Here is a 14,259-nt window from a genome sequence, read left to right as displayed (position 1 = left end):
AAAAAAGGAAAAGTGAAACTTTCTGTTGCATTCCTGGAGGAATTTGGCATGACAGCACTGTGCCAGAGCTGCTCTTGCAGGCAAGGAATCAAACGACCTGCCTCACAGTAAGAAGTGGATTAAAGAAGGGGAACAGAACATTTTCCTAGTAATATACAGTTGTTCAGGTAAAGATGAGCATCCTCTGGAAAACAGAGTCCTTACAGTGCTCTGAGTATTGAGTAGGAAATGCCAAATAAAACTAAAGGGGAYAAATGCAAAGTGATGCACATGTAGRAAGCTATCCCAGCTTTATTTGAACGGCAAAGGCCTCCGGATTGASCACTGCCTCCCAGGAGAGTGTCAGGGTTATGGCAGTCCATTCAGAAAGGAAACCACAACTCCAGAAAGCTAATCCAGCATCAGGAATAACTGGGGAACGGAGCAAGGAATGAAGCTGAACCTTTGCACACTTGTATAAATGCACTACAGCATAAACACAGCTTGGAGCTTGGGTCCTGTCCACTTCTTACAGCAGGATTCTGGGAATGTTAAAGCCCAGACCAGGCTGAGATTTAAGTGCACACATTCACAGGAAAGCCTCCCAAGAGCCATTAAATACGTGGCTGTCCTGGACAGGAGTTGTTCCCCTGGCACCCAYGGGCATAGGGAAAGCATTTCAAGTTTGCCATTGGCAGCTCCWAAGCTGTTCCACATTCTGGCCAGGAGCTCTGCTGTCAGCACTGTCTGTTATGATGCCAAATGCCCAAAACCTGGAAATCCCACCAAAAGGAAGAAGGGAGGCAGCCTGCACAGAGCATGTTGGTGCTGMATCCATCACCTGAATTAGTGAGGTTTTTGTGTGGTTGCTGCCAGCRCCAGGTTCATTTCCCAAGTATCACACTCAGCTCAGCAGTGGCCACAACAGCATCAAAGCCAACTCACCCAGATGCAAATGTTCGCAAAAAAAGTCACCTTCAAGGCAGAAAAAATTCTCTTCTGCCCAGTTTAAAGGCACTGCCTGGGGGAAGGCAGCAGGAACCAGATCACTGCAGATAATGGTGTTCCCAGGAAAGCCATTTCTGGACACACTTATTAGGCATGAATTGATCCTTTGAGAGATTCTCATTTGTTACTTTCTCATCCTAAAACAAAACCTGGTTTCAGACAATTTTGCCCCCAATATGTAGTAAGGGTGTTTTGTTTCAGGAGATCTCTACAAGCTGGCAGAGGTAGGTAGGTTGAGTAAAACATGAACCAACACGCCAAGCACTCCCTGCAAGGCCTGTGATTTTGTACTAAAAACCAAATCACGAGGATCAAAATARTAACATGAAACTTTAATGGGGTCAGGAGATTTCTGCCTCTGCTCTGGTATGCTGAGGAGGGAAGATCTGAATTATACTGTGAATACCTCCAATAAAGCACCAAAATTTCATGGGTAATCAACCATAACAGGCTGAAAGTCCCCCAGCTCTAACAAAAGTAAACATTTTGCAAGAATATGTTTCKTTACTTGGTTTAAAAATTTGTTACTCCCAATTTCTGGGGTGCCAGAAGTTAAGAGACCCCAGTGACATTCCTGCGAAGCTCCACTTTGCACAAAGACTGCTTTCATATAAACGTAAAGAAAAGCTGGAGACACCACACTAACATGACAATCAAAGACACAAATAAAACTCTCCTGAAGAACTAATCACAGATACCTGTTACAGGTGTATGATACATAAAAAAAATGAGGATCCACTCAAATCCACCTGCCTGCAGGTACCCAGGTAATGGAAACATGTCTCTAAGCTGGCAGCTTGTTGGCACAAAAGAAAGCACTTAAGTCACTACTCATCTTGTCATAATTTGATGCTTGTACCTAGGCCAAAATCCYGGGTTATTTGCAAATGTTAAGTCCAGTAGCTTGGGATGTTTCTCTTCCCCAGACTGGGATAAGCATTAACCAGCTCAGGAAAAAACAAAACATACTCATAAAATTTCCAGATTCCAGTTTTTAGACTCTATTACTGACTTCACGAGATTGTTTCCAATTTGAGCACTGAGTGTTCAAGCCCATTTCAGAGTCTGCTGGARCACCCCCAGCCCATCTTTATTCTGCCTCTTCCATGGGCTTTGGGCAGCATCACAACTCATAYTCCACCACAGCATCTTCTTATTTGAATTTAACCCTTCCACTACTGTTATGCTGCTGCCGGGATGTTTTTTCTCTCTGCACAGCAGAGTATTTCTTTGYCTCAGGGATCACTCAAATTTGCACACATTCAGACACCCAGGGTCAAAGCTTTTGGTCTGATTACTCCTGACCACCACCACCCAAAATGAAAACACTTCAGGGGAAAAAAAGACTTTCAAGAAATTTAAAATAATCAGCCTGGATTTGAAAACTAGACACTGCTCTCAAGCAGTGGAGGGTGTGTGGTGATGGGGGGCTGCTGTCCCACACCACAGGTCCCTCTGATCAGCTATTTAACCTGGAGTATTTCAACAGCTGTCTTCGGCAGATGCTTCCTGAGGTTGCCTGGAGTCTCCAAAAGGACATAAAATATTTGTAGTAATTCCCTGAACCAACCCAAGAGGCTTCCTCGAAGCAGAGCCCTCAGCTCTGTTGACTTGCGTTTTTAAAAGGTAATATAAATTCCACTTACGCTGGTTTGTTTTGATGTTGAAAATTGGTCTCCATAGACATGGTTGAAATCATGCCCTGCAGCGCCGAGGCTGGAGCCAACAACCACACAGCCCTTCGCCAGCGCAGAGCTCAGGAGGCTTTTGAGGTGTGAATGCCATCCCACCCAGCACAGCAGCACCAGGAAAGTACACGGAAAGGGACAGGGTGCCCCATCCCACAGGGAAAAGCTACAGCTGTGGCCACCCTGGCACTGGGAGAAGTCGGCAGGGTTCCCCTCACATCACCCTCAACCCTTTGCTCACATATTTCCTTCACCAGGCACACAAGCCTTAAAGAGCCCATGGGAAGCCTAAAATATTAATTTTTGTTAATTTTCAAAGCCTCGTTGCCCTGCAGGAGCTCCCTCAAAGGCTGACATGTAGCTAGGACCACAGGGGTGTTTGCCAAGCAGAAATAGCAATAAAAAGAAATAAGGGTGTGACAAATGGGGGAATACATGGAGAAACAACAAGCAGAGGTTTTTATATGGAAATTTATATCGAGGGTAACATTCCTGTGTAACACAACCATTTTAATACTTCCGGATGCAAGCCTCAAGCCAAAATCCAGTGAGGTCTGATGTTATGATAGTGTTCAGGGATGCTGAACATTTTGCAAGAGCTACAGGTTTTCCCAGTGCCAAAAACCATCCAGAGGAGCAACAAAAAAGCTTTTAATTCTGCCCCAATAACCTCTCCACAATGTCCCAGCATGGAGCAATTGCTGAGCAGAAATGAGTCCTGAGGCACCAAACTGCCCAAGTGGATTTAAACATTGAGTTGATACAGAACCTGCCCACCCCATGACCAAAAGAGGCAGGGAATGACCTGCATTTGAGAAAGCATTATTTCCATGACACTGTTTAYTTCCTCTTTTCAGCTCTAAGGCTGCTTCTGCCACCTTCTGCACCAGCCCAGGGTGGTTTTGCAGCGCTCCCTAGCACTGTAAGTCCCAGGCAGCAAGGAGGATTTCCCTGGAAATCTGACTCAGGCAGGGATAAAGCACAAGGAGGGATATCAAGCTGAGATCAAACCAGGAGAAACGTTGCCCAGGTCAGCAGTGCAGCAAGCGTGAGCTCCTACAAGCGATAAAGTGTTCGGAACAACTTGTCCCGGAGCTGCCCCTGCTGCTCTGCRGCTGCCAAGGCCCATTTCTGCTTGGTTTATGCACCATGCCAATTCCTCCCCTATAAGATTAAGCTGCCTTGAGGCAATTTCAACTTACACATCTGATATTTARAGCATTTTCTATGCTCCACAGCTCAGTAGCCGGCACAGCCCCTGAGCTGCCACTTCCCCTTTTCACCTCACGTCACCCTYCACAAAAGCACTTGTTCCTGTTTAAGGGCTCACATACCTTTTCTGGTATTTTGAGACATCAAGGAAACAATAATAATACTGTCCTGAATAGCAGGACAGAACCATCAGTGCCATATAGATCAACACTGCAGGGGCATTACACTAGCAGCAAAGTTTGCCTGGATATGTCCATTACCCTGGAAAAGAGCTTCCCCCTCTTAAGAYTGTTCTGAGCTCATGAATTCGATTAATTAATCACAAATACCAAACCTAGAAACAAATAAATGCTGTTTGAAGCCTAAAAGCCTGATTTCAAGACCAGTCCAAGTGGTTCCAAGTTWAAAGGGCAGATACCAAATTTAAAGTATTCAATAATGTTGAAAGTCTCCAAATTCCTTATTTGTTTACTTATCCAACTATACATGAATAATTTTAGTCTAGCACAGGCCTGTTTGGGTGCCAGATCATGTTTGCAAGTCTGCCCTGTGAAAGGCAAATGTACAGTTGAACCTGGATGATATGCAAGTATCAGCCAGCTATTTAGCAGTGATTGCTAAACCATTTTTCCCAAAAATTAGATCAAACAAAGCCCAATGCCTGTGGTTGTTGCTGTTTACTGCTGTAAGGAAAACAGTAACTAACACAATACTGGTTTGGCTCAAATTATAAATGCAATTAAAATGCTTCATTTATCTAGCTAGAACAGTAACTCTATGAAGATTCTTTTTCCTGCATTAAATCCAATTTCTGTACACACCTACAAGAGGGACAGACCTAAAGGGAGACTTGTGTGCACAATAACCATGATCATCATGATTCAGCTCACAAAACAAAAAAATTTTGCAGATGCACCTCCAAAACCATTGGCTAGTTAAAACGGTTGTGTAACAGAGTTATAAAGAAGACCATGGAAAAGCAGAAGAAGAAAGAAACTTCCTGAGRGTTTGGCATTATTACTATTAGTGATGGCTGAATTCATTTTGCCTCATTTCCAAYGCAGTCAGATATTCAAATAAAATTTGAACACCATCTGTTTGCCATGATCCAGAGACAACAAGGATTGGAGACCGGGAATCATGATGATGGCAATAGTTATACAGAGATTTTGCTTACCAGATCCAGTCTGGGACCTGGGAGAAAGGCTCTACCTGGAACAAGGGAAAAAGTTTCCTCTAAATGCAAAACTGTTTCTAACTGAATCAGCACTGAATGTGTGGAAAGAATATATTTACAAGGAAAAAGATTTTACAAGAAAATTTTGCAAATGTAATCAATTCCTGCCTGGAAAGAGTCTCTGGAGTAGCAGGGCAGAAGGCACTGGCTTTACAGCAAATGGGGAGGAATGGTTTGCAAAACCTCTGCACGTCAACCTGTGCTATAATTATACAGCTCATTAGTTTAATCACTAACAACTCCAGACTCTTCATTATGAAATCAAGAAAGCTGTTTCTCTGATTTGGGAAGCTCTCAAAAATCATGTGTTTTACGCTGAAGGTTTTTTTTGAAGGTTGACAAAACCAGGAACATTAAAACTCTATATTCAGGAATTGAAGAATCAACTAAATAAAACATCTAATAAAAGCACCAAGAAAAACCCTAGAGCAAACTTAATTGTGATAACTGAGTTTAATGATGTTAAATGGCAATGATCATCATAAAAAATTACAGCTGAAACTTCCCCCCAGTATTACTTAGGGCAGGTTTCACTCCAGTTAACTTGGACAACAGGAACAGGATTCACAATTCATTTAGTCAAGGAAAACCTGTGGGGAGCAAGGAGGGCTGAGGAAGCACGTCCATAATTAACTCCATTTGGAGGCACAGTTATGGTATGTGTGTGCACACTAATCCTTGGTTTTCCTTCCCTCAAACATTTGTGCTCCTACATTTGTATGCTCCTACATTTGGAACCAAGACTTTCACATTTCCCTGAATGAGGGAATACATCAGTGCAAGGCTTTGCTCTGACATTTGCTCAGTGCTGAGCCCACTCTGTCCCAGACAAAACCAGCACAAGTGGGCATGCAGAGTATCCCACCCCTTCGTTCTGCCAACAGCAACACAAGCCAGAGGTTACAGGTGGGCTCCCCTCAGGAATTCAGGAATTGCAGCATGGCCATGCCAAGCTCCAAGGGACAGTCTAGGGGGTACCATGGGCAATTATYTGGTCACAGAATGGAAACTCTCTCCAGGAAGCCTCAGTTAACACCCACCCAGTTAAAGGCAGGTGCTGAACACACACCAAATTACCACAAAAGCACGCTGAGCAGAATTTTACTGCAATCCTCAAAAGCATATTCTCCCTTGCATGTAACCAAGGCCACTGGCGTTCAGGGCCAGCCCTGGCCAGGGATCCCAATGCAGAAGCCAACAATCCCCAAACCTTGCAAAGTCAGCCAAGAAATTGGGTTTTATTCCAGCTCAGCCACTCAGGGCGAGAGGCTCACAAACCTCAAAGGCTTCAAATTGTTCCCAGAGTCAAAAAATCAACCCTGGCCTCAGAATTTTGTGGGATGGCAAATCAACATCCTTTGCAGAGCACAAGAAGCGATGATTTTTCTTGGCATTGCTTTTTTTTTGCACAGCCTCCTTAGAGGTTGTGAGTTTACTGGTGCCCATCAGCATCTTGCATGGTATCCCCTGTTGTAGAAGAAATTGCTAGTGCTAGTCCAGCTGACCACGTGACACTGCTCTCAAAAGTGTCACACYAAAGCTGGTTCAGAAAGAAAATATAAGATTTACAGATGAAAGATTTTTTTTTGTTGCTCATGGCAGAGGCAGAATTACATCAGATTGAGGATTTCACAAATAGAAATTACTCATCAATTGCTTGGAATTGGAAAATAGGTATAACCCTAAAGGCAAAATGCCACAGAGAAGATTCAGCAAGGACCCCACAGTTAATCATACACTGGATATTGCTGCCCTGACTTTGTGTTTCTACTTGCCTGTATACACTATCATTTTAGAATCCTGAAAACAGCAGCAACAGCTAAAAATCATTTATTAATAGGTGTTTCTTTCAGAACTGTGGTGAAATCTCTGAAACCATTAGGACAGAGTATCACCTGTCCTGGGAATAATATGCTGGGAGTTATTGATAAAAATCTATYCAGTGATACAGCTAAAAATCAGGGTGTACCACAGAGAAACTTCTGGTTTCCTTCAGAAGCTCTTTACACCCACCACAATAAAACCTACAAACAATTTATAAAGATCACGTTTGGGATGCTCTTAAGACAACACCTGTTATAAAATCAAGGCCAAACACACAGTATAAARTTATGAAACAATAAAATAAATCAGAGATTGCAGCTGAATCACTGAACTGTTACAAGCTGTAGAGCAAATACATGTCACTGGGAGCAGGTACYATAACCCTATAAAAATTCTACATGTTCTGCACATTTCAGACCCCAAAACAGGGCTCACTATACTTAGCTTTAAATGGAAGACACCCTCATTAATAAAAATACATACCACTATTYTTCTACTACATTTACTAACASTGGCATTTGTCAAGCCAGTTGCAACTTGTGCAGGGAGCTGTAGGAATTAAACACCACATTCTGAATTCTTTACTAATCWTTCTTTCAACAAGGGAGCAACGTGTAAGTATAGCTGTAGTAAGTGCTGATGGGATTTATAACTGGGTCCTGACTATAAATCATATTTTTATCATCCTCAGAAATTTTTTATTGCTGTTTTCATCCTTCATTTTAAATGTGGTATCTCCTCTCACCAGAAAAACCTATATCAAGGTGTAGCTCTTATTACATAGCCCAAAAAACAATACAGACTTTTTCACAAGCAAAAAAAAAAAAAATTAATGCAAACATTTAGGAATTCCAAGRAGTCATTTTGAAGAAATAAGCATTTGCATTCATGGTAAAATTTAAMAGTTCCATACAAAGGGCTTGACCCAGCCTGGCTGAAACCAGTGACATTTGTCACAGCAAGAGGATGGAGCCAAACACATTGGAAACGGATCAAGGACATGGCATGGGTTGACAAACTGCTCCATCATTGGCTCTTAAGCTTAGACCTCCTTTATAAGGCATGTGGGTGAGAATAGCAAAAAAAAATCCCATATCAATCACCACATCCACACAGTTCCCAACTCCTATTTATAGTTTTGCTTTGAAATTGAGGAGAAAAATGCAAAGCATCATGCCAAAGGGGAACAGCTATGCTCCACAGGACTTTAAGCTGCAAGGCTGCTGTTTTATTTCAAGTGTGCTGTCCACCACACTCAGCATTGCTACAAGTTCAGACTTCATCAACATCCAACTCTTAACAAAGTTTCAAAGTTTTTTTTCCTTGAGTTGCTCAGAAAAAAAATAAAAATTATTCAGTGGTCAAGATGCTTTAATGATTGACAAGTTGTGGTCAAGCAAACATCTCCTGTCTTTCTCCACTACTTGGACCTTGGCACCTCCAGAAACTTGGAGGCACCCTGAGCTTTGCCTTCTGTTGGAGAAGCTTTATGAATCATTGTCTTGCTTTTGCTTCTTTTACTTGAAAATCCCTCTTTAAATTAACATACTGAGTCAAAAGAAGCCCAAGTAACCACTAAACAGCTCTTTCAAAATGTCACATACACAGCTAAGCAATCACAAGCAGTATTTCAACAATGGATTTGAAGAGTTCCAAACTCACCTTTTTTGACMGATTTTGTGCCATCACCCAATACAYCATAGATCAATCACATTTTGCCCTTCTATCATTCAAGGAAATCAGGGCCTTGGGTCATTTCAGACCTTTCTGTATTCCTTGGTATGCACCAAAACACCCATATTAAGCATTTAAAATAAGAGCTTTGGGTCTTCACAGCCAACAAAGACCTGTATAGCCTCGCAGAGAGGAGAGGAGAGAGGAATCCTGAGCAGTGCTCAGTCCTCAAATGTGACTTTTGGAGTGTTTCCAGAGCACAAATCATTTTAATATGGGCACCCAAAACCTGGATTGACAGAGAGCAAGCACACACATCTGGGAGCTTTGTGCATGACACGTTATGTTCGCTTACATTTCTTCTTACATTAAGTGAAGAGCCAGGTCACCCAAGTCATCTGTAGTTTTAGAAGCGGTGCTAATTCAATTTAGAAAACTGGAATCTAAACATTAYCCCACACAAACAGAGTGCTCTTGCAGTTAGCCTTGCTTAACTCTTTTAAGGGCACAGCATTGAATGATCAGAGTTCACAGAAATGCCTGGAAAGGGTTAGAAATCACACCTCTAGGTCCTCCTCTTTAATTCATGAACTTACAGTTTCTTCAGCCCCGCTCCACTACCATTGCACACAAAAAGGGAAGAGCACTGCCCCAAAATTCTGTAGGATTTTCTATTTCTGTAGATTTTTCTCTTCACTTCAAGTAAAAAAACGCTCTCTGTGCCAATCACTCACCCATGCAAATTAAAAACCAATGAGTTGTTTTCTATTATTCCATAAATATTCCGCCTATASTTGAACGTTCCCAGGCAAGCCACGGAAGAGTTGCGTGGGCAGAAGCTGCACCCTGCAGGCACCACCAGAAAACAGCCAGAGCAGCGCCGGGAGCAGCACACCCTGTGCTCAGCTCACCAGTGCCACCGCGTGGAAGAGGGCTTTAAAAAATAAATAGACATTAAACCACGCATTTCAGGGTTTCACTCTCTCCAGGGAGCTTGCTGCAAAAGTGGGCAGGGTATTCTCAATTTTGGTAGCCTAGAAAAGCCAGGGCACGGTGAGGACACCCCCACCACCACCACCAAAGGGATAGACWCTGGAATTAAACCCTGCACAATCTGGAATTAAAATGTTATGTTTCAAGCTGCCTTGAAGGAATTGTTCTTTGGTGAACTGGTTTGGTAAAAAAAAGTAACTCTTACTGTGGTTCCTCAGCCAGGTGGCGAAGCCAGTGTTCCAGGCCCATCTATGGATTTCTTACCTCTGGCCAATGCCAGAAGCAGCCCCCAGCACACACCTCAGCCTCAGCTCCACACCCCCAGCCAAGGCATATTTACCTCTTCAAATAAAGTACATTTATTTCAAAGACACTGTGCAAATAAAAGAAACATTTGCAGAATCTCGAATGCTACAACWAACAGGTCTATGTATTTAGTAAGTAAATATATACAAGCAGAACCTCCACACGGAAGTTGTCCCACTGACCTGGAATATTCCTGTTTCCTTGGGAGCTAGTGAAAGAGAAAGCAGCTCAATAAAGAGGTATAAAATACAAAGGTAAATCCTTTAACAGGAYGGAGTTTATTAGAGGGAATAGTATTCCTTTCATTAGATGGAAATACACATTAATACAGTCTTGCAGCATGTGTACATAATGATTTCAGCACAATCCAGACTTAAGGCATCTGAGCAAGTGAAGTGGTTTTAAGTGTCAAAGAACCCAAACCMACAGCTCCCAGAAACCATTGCAGCACTAATTTGGTACCTGGCCAAGCACATTAAAAGTTCCTGGAAAGAAGAATTACATATAATCTCTATTTCCAAGTAATATAGAGGGGTGTCTCTCAGAGTATATAACAATTGCCCACTATCCTACAGAACTGCCCTTGCCAGCTCACATTCACAGGTTTGAGTCAAAACCTCCACAGAGGTACAAGGTCCCTACAGCTRAGTACAGAAGCTTCCACTACCAACCCTCAGTTTTAGGGGCTGCTCCAAMCCTTTGCATCTGCTGAGCCTGTTTTTATCTGCCAGAAGTTCCAATCGCCCAGGTTTGGGTTTTTCCTTTGCATAAAACACCTAAAAGCTGGCCTGCAGAGACACATTACATCCCAAACACCAGCAGGAAGTCTTGGTTGAATGGTTTGCTGAACTTAAGACTAAGTTCTAAGACTTATGTTCTAAACTTAAGGCAACWGATGGGACAAAAGAGAGCTCAGGAAAACATGAAGAAGTTAACTCCACTTATTCAAGGAAGTAGCTTACCTCTCCTTCAGTGTTGTCTTGCTGTTTTCTACCATGAGTGGGAAAAAAAAAAAAAACCCCAAACTGTTTTCTTGTAGACCTTCACTAATTTTAGATTTCAYACCAATAAAAACTAGAACTCAAATTGCTTAAAAGTTTCTCCCTCAAAAGAAAATGGTTTGATACTTTTTGTGCCTATTACACTGTGGGCATGACACACAGGCTTTATATACACACACTTTGACTACTGACACATGTAAAAAATTCATCTGGAAAACAAGTTTCCTCTGATAATTGTTTAACCCTCTGCTTTACTTGCACTTTATAGAGTACAAAAATAAAATCAAATCCCATAGCCAGCTCATTTTAAAAATCACAGCACTGGTTTTGGGAAAGAGGATTTGCATCTTCAACTCTTTCTCATCTGCTYAAGCACTCCCATAAAAGAAATAGTTAGCTGTGGAGATCTCCAACTAACTCAGCAGGACAGGAAGGCTTAGAATGAGCACAGGCTTGAGTTTAGTCACTCACATCTTCTGCTTGACTCCACCTTCCGTTCTTAGGGCACAAGGAATCCTGCCATWTTACACTCCCTACTCAGTGAGCAGAGCAGCACAGAACCCTTCAAAATTTGGGGGAGAAAAGAAGGAAGGCCGATGCTGCCCTAAAATAGGATGAGACACAGGTGCCCCAACAAGGTCCAAGAGGCAGATAGGCAATTTGTTTAATGCAATCAGCTCTTCTTATATTTTTACTCAAATCAAAGATTACACCCACCTGCCACAGACATTGCGATTGCTAAGTTCATCCAAATGAGTTTTCTGAAGAACAGTGAGATACTTATTACAGCTGAAAAAATCTAGCAGCATCTGAAAGCCATCACAAGAAATGCAGCAGGAAATTAAAGTACAGCTAAACATGACAAGAATAAGGAGACAAAACCACGTAAAGTAGAAATAAGTTGGTTTAACGTTATGCAATTTCAAAAGATACTCCTAAGACTTCTTTAGAAAGTTAGGATGAGAGATCCAGATCCTGCTAAAACAAGTGTATCAGTTTTTAAAAAGTTACTTACTCAGGTGCAGCATCCCAGGGTTCCCAGGCTATTTAGTGATGCCATAATTGTCCTTCAGTTTGTAATAAAGCCAGCAATGTGATGCGCTACCTGGGTATGGCTGTACTACGGGGAATTTTTCCTGGGACAGTTGCAGGTACTATTTCTTATCAGCATTGTCTTTATCTTCAGTGATGGAAAAAAAGGGGAAAATAAGTTACTGTCAGGCTGTTTATTTGTTAGAGTTTTTTTTTTTTATTTTTAATTTAAGTGCTTTTGTTTTTTAAATTTAAGTGCTTTTATTTTGTGCAATGGGTTCCATTTTAAAGCAAAATTATAATAAATATAATAATAAGTGTGCAGAGATTTATGCCAAAATTTTGTAAGGAGCACAATTTAATCTTATTTGTAAAGTAGCATATAAACTTAAGCCTGAGGGAAAAAAAAAAAAAAAAAAGCCATAAGAAGCCATCAAGTGGAAGACTGTGTGGAAAATGGTCACTGCCCCTTGCCAAAGCAGTTGGTCCCATGTTTACCATTCCTTAAAATGGCCACACATCATTTTTTTACAAGTGTCGGTAGCACTTGAAATGAGATTTTTACTGAGCTGCAGGACAGGGATGKATATGGGTGATTAGCTACAGATGAGCCTTGGCCAAAATAAGTAAGTGGCTAAAGACTRAGTGGATCATAACTAATTCCCTCAAGGAATTGGGCAACTTTAATGTRGATGAGCCCTCTGCAGCACATCCAGAGAGGATGGGGCATAGACAAACTGGCCAAAAGGGAGCTGCTTAAGCTCCTACTGAAAACTTCTATCAACAATCATRGGATAAATATCAGGAGGACTCATACAGCATAAAAACATGGAATAATGTTATAGGGCGATATTAAATTTGTTTATTTCAGTGTGGCAGAGGCTGCTAGAAAAGGCTCAAAATCTACTGGCAYTCTCCTGGAAGCTTTAATTATAATCAATTAAATTTTGCATATTAAAATCAAGTTGCTATTATTAACTCCATGCTTTCCATAGATACTTGCACATCCACATCCAAGCTTTGAGTGTTCCAAAGGGCAGAAGGCACCTGGTGAATTCAGGGTTTTAGTTAATGCTGCTCCTCTAAGCAAATGTTCTCCCAGGTGAACCTCACAGGCTCTGTGTGACTTGGGAGTCTTTGGAATAGTTATAGCAGGGCTTTCTGAGAAGAAAACTGCATTTGTRCATTATTGTGGAAGCTAAATTTTCAAATACAGCAAATAAATCTCATTTTACAACAAAAAGGTGTACTAAGCATGGACTTTAAAATTTTTGGCAGCCTCAACCTTTTTATGCTAAATAACTGCAGATGTCTACACTGGGCTGAATGTTTTTGTGGTTTGTTTTGGGATTGCTGTTTGCAACTCCAACAATTAAAAAGAATACCAGTGAAAATTCAATGAAGAAGGAAATGAAGAGCAAATCTTTCTTACTAAATGCACCACACTTTTGCTTTTTTTCATGAGATTAAACATTCATTTTGYTTGCTGCCTCACATCTTGAATGAAATCCAAGCTCTGGTATCCTTCTCTTGTTACAGTGCTACGGCCATAGTTTGTTAGTCCATGACAGTGATTAAATATTTMCTTATCATTTGGGTGAGTGTGAGCATAGTGATTTTAATGGGTTATAATTATATTAAAAACTTTCCAAACAATTGTCTGTTCATCAACAGCAAAGTGAACATGAATTCAGGAGAACGTGGGGAACATTGTTGCTTTGCTACCTAAATRTATTTTTATACCAAATAAAAGTGTACCAATAAATTGCAAACCCGGATAAAGTTAACAGCCCTTTTGCCCAGGCTAAATCCCAAGTTTCTGATCATTTTACTTCTYTCTTTTGTGTCTTGCCAAAAAGATAAGAAACAAGTTGGCACAGAGGAAAAATTATTGCTTGGACTGCTTTGCCAGTRAATCTGTTTCCTATAAATGCAGCTTGGACAGAAAAATCCAGGTAAGTAAATAAGCAATATCAAAAGAGCATTAGAAATAAAATAGTAGTAAATTACTACTTTTTTATTAATTGTTTGCCAAATGAAAATTGTTAAATCCAGATGGAAGATGAGGTTAAGGCGAAGTGTGACAGTTTATATTCATTTAATTCTACATGGATCTCACTGTTGGTGTGATCAGATCTCCATGATCACATTATTGCTCTCTCACCTCAGTGACGTAACGAACATTAATTACTAATCTATTTTGCATTACAGTGAGGAATAATTWATCAACAAATTCACTGTCTCAAGTGACATTCTGATGCACTGAGCATGTAAGAGCAGAACCTTGTGACAAGCGATTTCTGTG

The sequence above is a fragment of the Malurus melanocephalus genome, unplaced genomic scaffold (genome assembly GCF_030028575.1).
Source record: "Malurus melanocephalus ecotype Western Australia unplaced genomic scaffold, MMel_1.1 scaffold_13, whole genome shotgun sequence".
NCBI lineage: Eukaryota > Metazoa > Chordata > Aves > Passeriformes > Maluridae > Malurus > Malurus melanocephalus.
The sequence above is the reverse complement of the archived record's forward strand: the minus strand, read 5'-3'. Positions refer to the sequence as shown.